Raw genomic sequence first — 10736 nt, forward strand, 5'->3', positions numbered from 1 at the left:
AAGTGGATTTATGCATCAATTACTTACTCATGTAAACCCTAGTGACTAGTTTATTATAAATAGGACCCTTTACTAGTCTTTTTGACCATCTTTGGATCTTTGGATTACCTTATGATCCTTTGATCACGTTTTAGGGGGCTGGCCATCTCGGCCATGCCTGGACCTTCACTTATGTATTTTTAACGGTAGAGTTTCTACACTCCATAGATTAAGGTGTGGAGCTCTGCTGTTCCTCAAAGATTAATGCAAAGTACTACTGTTTTCTATTCAATTCTTCTTATTTCGCTTCTAAGATATCCATTCGCACCCAAGAACGTGATGAAGGTGATGATTATGTGTGACGCTCATCACCATCTCCCTTATGAACACGTGCCTGACAAACACTTCCGTTCTACATGAAATAAGCTAGAATGAATATCTCTTAGATCTCCTAACAGGAATCTTCGTGGCGTAAGCTAGAATGATGGAGGCATTCAAGAGAATCCGGAAGGTCTAAACCTTGTCTGTGGTATTCTGAGTAGGATTCAATGATTGAATGACTGTGACGAGCTTCAAACTCGCGAGTGCTGGGCGTTAGTGACAGACGCAAAAAGAGGGTGAATCCTATTCCAGCATGATCGAGAACCGACAGATGAATAGCCGTGCCGTGACAGGGTGCGTGAGCATATTATTCACTGAGAGGAGGGGATGTAGCCACTGACAACGGTGATGCCCTTGCATACAGCCAGCCATGGAAAGGAGTAAGACAGATTGGATGAAGATAGCAGGAAAGCAGAGATTCAGAGGAACAAACGCATCTCTATACGCTTATCTGAAATTCCTACCAATGATTTACATAAGTATTTCTATCCCTATCTTATTATATTAAATTCGAAAACACCATTATCACTTTATATCTGCCTGACTGAGATTTACAAGGTGACCATAGCTTGCTTCATACCAACAATCTCTGTGGGATTCGACCCTTACTCACATAAGGTATTACTTGGACGACCCAGTGCACTTGCTGGTTAGTTGTATCGAAGTTGTGACAATTATGAATTAAGATCAGAGCACCAAGCTTTGGAGCCATCACCAGGATTTGTTCGAGCCTGGAGATCACAATTTCGTGCACCACCTAACTACATCTAAGTGGTTTCTCTTGATTGGATGGAGCTAGCAATGTTCTTCTGGAGTGGAGTGTAATTCTAACTAATGTCCTTTGGTGGAACACCAAACTTAGAATTACACCATCACTCTTGGATTGTTCTGGTGTGGAACACCAAACTTAGCTCCTTACAATATAGGGGAAACGACTTGTGATTTTTTTATTGAAATAAAGATGAAAGTGAAACTACCTGAGGTTGGGTTGCCTCCCAACAGAGCGCTCTTTTATCGTCGCTAGCTCGACGAGTCCTTAATTACTTGAGATGGTACTTTACTCTTGGGTTTTCCCCCATGTTGCCCAGATAATGCTTGAGTCTTTGTCCATTCACTGTAAAAGTCCTCTCTGAACCTTCATCCGTGATTTCGATGTGGCCATATGGCGATACTTTCGTAACCATGAAAGGTCCGGACCACCTTGACTTGAGTTTTTCTGGGAGCAGCCTTAATTTAGAATTGTAAAGGAGTACTCGCTGCCCTTTTTCGAAATTCCTGGGCGCAAGATGCATGTCATGTTTTCTCTTTGCCTTTTCTTTGTACATCTTAGTGTTTTCATAGGCTTGTGACCTGAATTCCTCCATCTATTGTAGCTGCAAGATCTTTTTTGCACCAGCAGCAATGCTGTCAAAATTTAGTATCTTGATAGCCCAGAGAGCTTTGTGTTCCAGCTCCAGTGGTAAATGACAAGCCTTCCCATAGACCAGTTGATATGGAGACATTCCAAGTGGAGTTTTGAATGTTGTTCTGTATGCCCAAAGAGCATCATCCAGCTTCTTCGACCAATCCTTTCTATATGCACCCACAGTCTTTTCCAGGATCCTCTTCATCTCTCTATTGGATATCTCAGTTTGCCCACTCGTTTGAGGGTGGTAAGGTGTGGCTACTTTGTGTTTTACCCCATATCGTAGGAGGAGAGCTTCTAGTGGTTTGTTACAAAAGTGGCTCCCTCCATCACTGATGAGGGCTCTTGGGACTCCAAACCGGCTAAAGATATTCTTCCTGAGGAAGTTCATGACTACCTTGTTATCATTAGTTGGGGTTGTAATAGCCTCTACCCACTTGGAAACATAATCTACTGCTACCAGGATGTACTTGTTTGCATATGAGGTTGGAAATGGTCCTATAAAATCTATTCCCCACACATCAAACAGTTCCAGTTCCAAGATGAAATTTTGTGGCATGGCGTTTCATTTGGGCAGGTATCCAGATCATTGGCATTCATTGCAGCTTTTTACTAGTTCCTTGGCATCCTTGAAAAGGGTGGGCCAAAAGAATCCGCTTTGTAACACCTTTGCTGCAGTTCTGTCCCCTCCAAAGTGCCCGCCATAACATGAACCGTGGCAATTCCACAGGACTTCTCTTCCTTCTCCTTCCGAAACACATCTTCTAAGGATTCCATCTGAACATTTCTTAAAGAGATATGGCTCGTCCCAGACAAAGTATTTTGCATCATTCATGAGCTTCCTTTTTTGATGTTTATTGATCCCTGGGGGTAATGCCCCAGTTGCCTTGAAATTTGCAATATCTGCAAACCATGGTGCTTTGTGAACTGTCATCAACTGCTCATCAGGGAAGAGCTCGTTCACATTTGTATCATTTTCTCCACCTTGATCATGAGGGATTCTGGATAGGTGATCTGCCACCTTGTTCTCCGCTCCTCTCTTGTCTCTGATTTCAATATCAAATTCCTGCAAAAGTAAGATCCACCTTATTAGTCTTGGCTTTGATTCTTGCTTGGCAAACAAATATTTAAGTGCTGCGTGATCTGTAAAGACAATCACTTTAGCACCAATGAGGTATGATCTAAATTTGTCAAATGCAAAAACTATTGCTAGCAACTCCTTTTCAGTAGTGGTATAATTTCTTTGAGTTTCATTAAGGACTTTGCTAGCATAGTATATCACATGAACTACGTTATCTTTCCTTTGTCCTAACACTGCCCCAACTGCAAAATCAGATGCATCACACATCAATTCAAATGGTAGGTTCCAATCAGGTGGGGAAATGATAGGAGCAGAGGATAACCTCATTTTCAAATGTGCAAATGCTAGCATGCATGTTTCATCAAAGATAAATGGTGTATCAGATACAAGAAGATTGCTTAAGGGCTTGGCTATCTTTGAAAAATATTTAATGAACCTTTTGTAAAAACCAGCATGCCCTAAAAAACTCCTAATTACCTTGACATCACTGGGTGGGGGTAGTTTTTCAATAAGTTCTACTTTAGCTCTATCAACCTCAATGCCTTGGTGAGAGACCTTGTGACCAAGGACTATTCCTCCTGTCACCATGAAGTGGCATTTTTCCCAGTTCAAGACCAAATTGGTCTCTTGGCATCTTTTCAATACCAAGGCGAGGTGATGTAGGCAACTAGGAAAGGAATCTTCGAATACCGAGAAATCATCCATAAAAACTTCAATGAATTTTTCTATCATATCTGAAAAGATAGAAAGCATGCAGCGTTGGAAAGTTGCAGGTGCATTACATAGCCCAAATGGCATGCAGCTATAGGCAAACACTCCATACGGACAAGTAAATGAGGTTTTCTCTTGGTATCTGGGATCAACCACTATTTGGTTATATCCTGAATAACCGTCGAGAAAACAATAATATGCGTGCCCTGCAAGTCTTTCCAACATCTGATCCATGAATGGAAGGGGAAAATGGTCTTTTCGTGTAGCCTCATTGAGTTTTCTGTAGTCTATGCACATCCGCCATCCTGTGACGGTCCTTGTAGGTATGAGCTCGTTCTTCTCATTGGTAACCACAGTGATTCCTCCCTTCTTGGGCACAACATGTATAGGGCTAACACAAGGGCTGTCCGAAATTGGGTATATGACCCCTCCTTGCCAAAGCTTCATAACCTCTTTCTGTACCACTTCCTTCATGATTGGGTTCAGCCTTCTTTGGGATTGAATGGATGGCTTAGCATCATCTTCCAACAGTATTTTATGCATGCATATGGCTGAACTGATTCCCTTCAAGTCAGCAAGGGTCCATCCAATGGCATCCTTATGCTCCCGCAGCACCTTGAGTAGCTCGTCCTCTTGATCTTGACTGAGGGATGAATTTATGATCACTTGGTAGTTATCATTTTCTCCTAGATATGCATATTTGAGAGTGGGTGGCAGTGCTTTGAGTTCAAGTTTGGGTGCTTCTGACTTTTTGTTCCCTTCCTTTGGTGCATCTGGTATATGTATTTCTGCTGTGGCCACCTCTTCACTTGATTCAGATTCTTCCTCCACCAATCTCTCATCCTCTTCAGGTTCTTCTTCTTCAAAATTCTCCTGCACTTCATCCTCAAGTGCATCTAACCTCATGCATTCCCCCAATTGTTCTGGTGGGTAACTCATGGCCTTGAACACATTGAATGTCATCTTTTCATTGTGTAATCTTAGGGTGAGGTCACCTTTCTGAACATCAATGACAGCTCCAGCAGTGGCCAAGAATGGCCTTCCCAAGATGATGGAGGTCTTGGCGTCCTCCTGCATGTCCAGCACCACAAAATCTGTTGGAAATATGAAATCTCCCACTTTTACTAGCAAATCCTCTACTATCCCGTAAGGGAATTTGAACAATCGGTCTGCCAGTTGTAGGGCCATTTTTGTTGGTTTAGCCTCCTCAATTTTCATCTTTCTCATCATAGCTACTAACATCAAATTGATGCTGGCCCCTAAGTCACAAAGAGCCTTCTCTACTGTGATTTCTCCTATAATATAAGGGATCTGAAAACTCCCAGGATCCTTCAGTTTCTGGGGTAGTTTATGCTGAATGATAGCACTGCACTCTTCAGTTAGTATCACAGTCTCATTGTTCTTCCAGCTTCTCTTCTTAGTTATTAGCTCCTTCAAAAACTTGGCGTAGAGTGGCATTTGTTCTATGGCTTCAGCAAAGGGTATGTTGATTTGTAGTTTCTTGAAGATTTCCAAAAATCTCAAGAACTGGTTGTCATCTTCCCTTTTCTTCAATAGCTGGGGATATGGAGCTCTTGAGATGTTTAGTTGTGGTATCCCTTTTTCTTTCTGCGGACTTGGCATGGGAGGTTGAACTCTATCTTGCTCTTCTCCCTTTTCATTTGAGCCTTCTTCTTGTGGTTTTTGGGGACGTTCCTTCAGTTCCTTCCCACTCCTAAGTGTGATAGCTTGACACTCCTCCCTTTTGCTTGAATGGGCATCATAGCAAAGGTTGTGGTTAGGAAGCTGCTTAAACAGATAGCTGATTTGTGTCTCCAGTTTCTTGATGGCAGCACTTTGATTCTGCATGTTTGACTGCACTTCCTCTCTGAATGCTTTACTGTTTCGAATGTCTTTGCATACTCCTTCAATTAAGGTTTCGATCTTAGAGAGCTTGTCATCAATTGATGGGTGATTTGGAGCAGATGTGCTGTTTTGGTTTTGATAAGCATGTGGAGAAGTGTTGTTGTGGGGGGTGTTGAGATGTCCTCTGTGTGAATTACTGGTGAGCTGCATTGTTGTTGGAGTTGTAACGTCTCTGGTCTTGGTTTTGATCTTGCTCATTTCCCCACCCAAAGTTTGGGTGGTTTCTCCATCTAGGGTTGTACGTCTTGGAGTATGGATCATAATTTTTTCTTGGTGAATTCCCAATGTAGTTGGCTTGCTCCTGACTACCCTCTGCTTCTTCATTCACTCCTTCTTGGGTTGTTGATGAAGTGGAGATTGCTGCTACTTGGTTCATCTCCATCTTCTTGGTGAGGTCAGCCAGCTGCTGGGTAATGAGCTTGTTTTGGGCCAACGGAGCATCTACATTGTTTAGCTCCATTACTCCTCTTGTGTTCCCTCTTTCAGAAGCATAGAAGTAGTCGTTCTCTGCTACTGTTTCAATAACATCTATGGCTTCCTCAATAGTCTTCTTCTTGTTCAAAGATCCTCCGGATGAATGGTCTACGGCCTTCTTTGACTCATAAGAGAGTCCTTCATAGAAAATATGCAGCTGCACCCATTCGTTGAACATATCTGGTGGGCACCTCCTTGTTAGGTCTTTAAACCTCTCCCATGCTTCATATAGAGTCTCACCATCTTGTTGCCTGAAAGTTTGGACCTCAGCTCTCAGCCTATTGATTCGTTGAGGAGGGTAAAATCTTGCTAAGAATTTGTTCACCACTTCTTCCCGAGTTGTCAAGCTTTCCCTTGGGAAAGATTCCAGCCACTTGGCTGCTTTGTCCCTAAGTGAGAATGGAAATAGGAGCAGTCTATAGGCGTCAGGATGAACACCATTAGACTTCACTGTGTCACATATTCTCAGGAAGGTTGTTAAATGTTGATTAGGGTCTTCTTGAACACCTCCTCCAAACGAACAGTTGTTCTGAACAAGGGTGATGAGCTGTGGTTTAAGTTCAAAGTTGTTGGCATGGATTGTTGGCTTTTGGATGTTACCTCCACAATTGCCTGGGTTTGGATTGATGTAAGAGCCTAAAACTCTTCTATCCTCCCCAGCGTGATTTGCTCTACCTCCTCCCCCATGGTTGTGATCCTCTTCTTCATGATGGTTTTCCATGTTGTCTTCCATGTTTGGTTCAAAGAATTCCTCTTCTTCCTCAGCACCAACCACTTTCTTTCCTCTTGCCTCCCTCCTTAATCTAAGGAAGGCCCTCTCAGGTTCAGAATCGAAGGAAGTTGAAGCCCCGCTTCTTCTCCCTGTCATACAACCATCAAGTGCAAGCAAGAAAAGATAGGTGTAGAAAGTATTTGTGTCAGAATTACTATTAGTTGTGGGTGATGCAATATATCAAACAATTAGTGGGTTAGCAAACAGAATTGAAAATAACAAAGAAAAACAAAAGAGTAGAGGGGAAAGGGAAGAAGTTTAACTAAAACAGAAAGTAAATCACTCAAACAGAAAATGAAATTCACAAAATAAAAATGCTCAATCTAGTGATCTTCCAATTTAATCATTGTTGATGCACAATCAATCCCCGGCAACAGCGCCATAAACTTGATGCACGGAAAACTTGTCTCACAACAAATCTCCCTTCGGCAAGTGTACCGAATTTGTCGTCAAGTAAAAACTCACAATAGAGTGAGGTCGAATCCCACAGGGATTGATTGATCAAGCAACTTTAATTAGAAGAATGTTCTAGTTGAGTGAATCCAGGATTTGGGTTGAGAGTTCCAGAAAATAAAATGGCGGGAATGTAAATAACAGAAAAGTAAATGCTAGAATTAAAGGACTGGAAGTAAATGACTGAAAATAAATTGCAGAATTGTAAATGGGAATGGGGGATTTGCTCATAAAAGTAAATGGCAGAAGTTAAAGAGAATGGGTAAGATCAGAGATGGGGAGTCCATTGGGCTTAGGAGATGTTGCAATTCTCCGGATCAAGTTCATTTTCATCTCTTCCTCAATCAATGCACTCATTGATCTCCTTGGTAATCTTAAGTGATTGAATTACAATGTCTTGCAATTTAATCTCTCAAATCTTGATCAATAGCCAATTTCTTGGTCAATTGCTCATGAGAAGAGATGAAGTATGGTCACTGATTATACCACATGCATTTCCCAAATCAAGTATTGAGAGGGTTATAGTCACATACCCATCCAAACCCAATTTGGTCCAGCATGAGAAAGCATTTCTAGCTTGATCTCTTCATTCCTCTTTCAAGGTTCAAAAGAGATCCAAGTTTGAATAGCTTCTTTTCCAAGATAACTGCTCAATTGGATGAAGATCGAAAGCTTTCAAGTAAAATCAAGAGAAAAGATAGAAGAAGAATAATGAAAATTAGTATTGATCAATCAAATTACAACAGAGCTCCCTAACCCAATGAAAGGGGTTTAGTTGTTCATAGCTCTAGAAAAATGAAAACAAAGATGGAGAATACATCATAGAACTAGAAATTGTAGAGAAAGTAAAATACAGAGAGTAATTCTCTTTTTCCAATCTTCCAGAACTCCCTTCACAATTCAAAGCTACTCCTATATATACTACTTCTCTCAGCTTCTAGTTGGCTCTTCAAGTCTTGGGCCTTTGGATCTTGAGTTTGAAGCGGTTCTCTTCTTCATTTAGGCTTGGCTTTACTTGCAGAGAGAAAATGTGAAGTGGGCAGAGACTTTAGCTTAGGACGTTAGGGGTGTTAATGTTTAGTGAAAATATAAGTTCGAGAACGTTAGTGACAATCAACTTTCTCACTAACGTTACTAAGTAAAAGCCACGTTAACTTAAACGTTAGTGGCATAAACGTTGCCACTAACGTTGCCTCTAAGTCCTTCGCACACGTTATTGAGACTTAACATTTCCAATAACTTTGAAAAGCCCCCTTTGTTCCCACGTTAGAGCCCACGTTAACTTAGTTAACGTGGCTCTTTAACGTGGGCTTGCCATCCTTCGAGAACGTTAGTGACACTCAACATTGTCACTAACGTTCCAAGGTGCCCCTATGCCTCACATTAGAGTCCACGTTAACTAGGTTAACGTGGCTTCTAACGTGGCCATGCTTATCCATCCCCAACGTTAGTGACAATGTTGAGTGTCACTAACGTTGGCCATTCTTTCACTCATCAATGTTAGCTTCCACGTTAACTAGGTTAACGTGGAAGTTAACGTGGCTCCTTGGGGGGTTGTGTGGTTGCTTCCAACGTTAGTGACAATGTTGGGTGTCACTAACGTTGTCAACCATGCTTGCTTCTTACGTTAGCTCCCACGTTAACTAAGTTAACGTGGGAGTTAACGTGGTATATTTCTCCTTAGGCCAACGTTAGTGACAATGTTGAATGTCACTAACATTGGCGCTTCTCCCCCTTTCTAACGTTAGAGGCCACGTTAACTAAGTTAACGTGGACTCTAACGTGGCCACTTATGAGCATTTGCCAACGTTAGTGACAATGTTAAGTGTCACTAACGTTGGCTCAACTTCCCTTCTCCACGTTAGAGTTCACGTTAACTTAGTTAACGTGACTCTTAACGTGGTCAATGATGGCTTTGAGAGCGTTATTGGCAATCACTTTTCTCATTAACTTTGCAAGTTTCCTCCCATTCCTTGCTTCCTTCGGTCCTGAAATCAAGCAATAGACTGCATCAAAGTTCTAGTCCAAGTCATGGGTAATGCAACATACAATTTGTCACTAAACTCATGCAAAATCCTCATGAAATAATGTAAAATGCACAATTTATGCTTGAATTAAGGTGTAAGTGAATATCTACCCAAAACTAGCTTATTTCCTAAGGAAATGCATGAAACTAACCTAAAAAATGTAAAGAAATGGTCAGTGAAACTGGCCAAGATGCCCTGGCATCAGTATTCACCCTAATGGCCGGATCAGTAAGGAGCTCCCATCTTCTCTTTTCTACCTTCTTTGTGATTTCGGGACACTCATTTTTCCTAACTTGAAATCCCAGCTCATAAATAATTTTCTTATCCACCATCCATCCGTATTGCAATGCATGGTGCAAGCTTCTAAATCTCTTTTCATCATACGGGTGTTGCTCCATAGGTTCCTTTCCCTTTTTTCTTTTAGAGCTCGAAGATGCCATGAATGAGGGGTAATGCGTGAAGTTAGCAAGGGTGTGGAGACTTTTGGTTGTTTAGGGTTGAGTGTAATGAAGGGAGTGAAGGGGAACCCGAAATGGAGAGGTGTGAAGAGTGGGTACGGAACAAGGATCACTTATATAGAGAGGTTGTGAGTAAATGGAGGGTGTGGATTGATAGAGTGGTTGTTTGATGGACGGTTGGGGTTGTGCATGGAGAAAGGACAAGGATCATCACTTTATGATGGAGATTGCTCGGTCTTCAAGGGTCCCATTTTTTTTTCAATGTTGCATGGCAACATTTTCCAATGACTTCCCTTTTTAGAACAAGTGTATAGTCCTTCCTTTTGTGGTGTCCGAACCTTCTTCATTTAATTGTCCAATCTATCCCCTTCAATGCTCCTTTCCTTTTCCTAAAAAGATAAAAGAAGAAACGGAAGAATTAATCATCATAAAAAAAACAATTTAAACTTTTCGGCTAGAATAATAAAAAGAAGAAAAGATTTTGTTTATTCATGAACTCCAACTAACTAACTAACCGTGTATCCTTATATGCACATTGGTGGCACCATGGGGTGACACCAAACTTAGTTTGGGGCACTGTGATGAAAAGTTCTGTTCAAAGCTCCAAGACTAGCATGCTCTCAGTTGCATTCATGCTTTCTTAGCACGCTTTGAACACCAAACTTGTTCTTCACTATATACTGCAATATAAGGACTTCACCAAGTGTTTGTCAAGTTTGGGTTGGAATTCATGAATATTGACTTATTCACTAGTAAAAGCTCATAAAACATGGGCTGCCTCCCATGAAGCGCTTCTTTAGCGTCACTAGCTTGACGTTTCTCCTTCATCAGGGAGGTTGATAATGCTTCAAGTCCTCCCCTCTTGCCTTGGACTTATATCCATTGGTTGTATCAATGATCTCTACATGTTCCAAGGAGAGAACTCTGTTGATAGTGAAGACCTTAGGTAACTGAGATGGTACAGTGGGGAGATTAGGGGGGATATCTGGGAAGTAAGCTGAGATCACTTTATCTCCTGGAGAGAAGTCTTCCGTAGGGATCTTCTTATTCCTCCACCCCCTTGGTACCTTCTTCTTTGTCCCTTTTGATG

At 41.6% G+C, this 10736-nt stretch overlaps 1 non-coding gene across 1 annotated transcript; it reads left to right on the forward strand.

Annotated features, from left to right (window-relative positions):
• Positions 1-6109: 6109 nt before the first annotated feature.
• LOC112725367 (small nucleolar RNA R71) lies at positions 6110-6216 on the forward strand. The gene has a single exon (XR_003164480.1). It is a non-coding gene; the product is annotated as a small nucleolar RNA R71 (small nucleolar RNA).
• The last annotated feature ends 4520 nt before the right edge of the window (positions 6217-10736 follow it).

Source organism: Arachis hypogaea, chromosome 11, assembly GCF_003086295.3.
Source record: "Arachis hypogaea cultivar Tifrunner chromosome 11, arahy.Tifrunner.gnm2.J5K5, whole genome shotgun sequence".
Taxonomy (NCBI): Eukaryota; Viridiplantae; Streptophyta; class Magnoliopsida; order Fabales; family Fabaceae; genus Arachis; species Arachis hypogaea.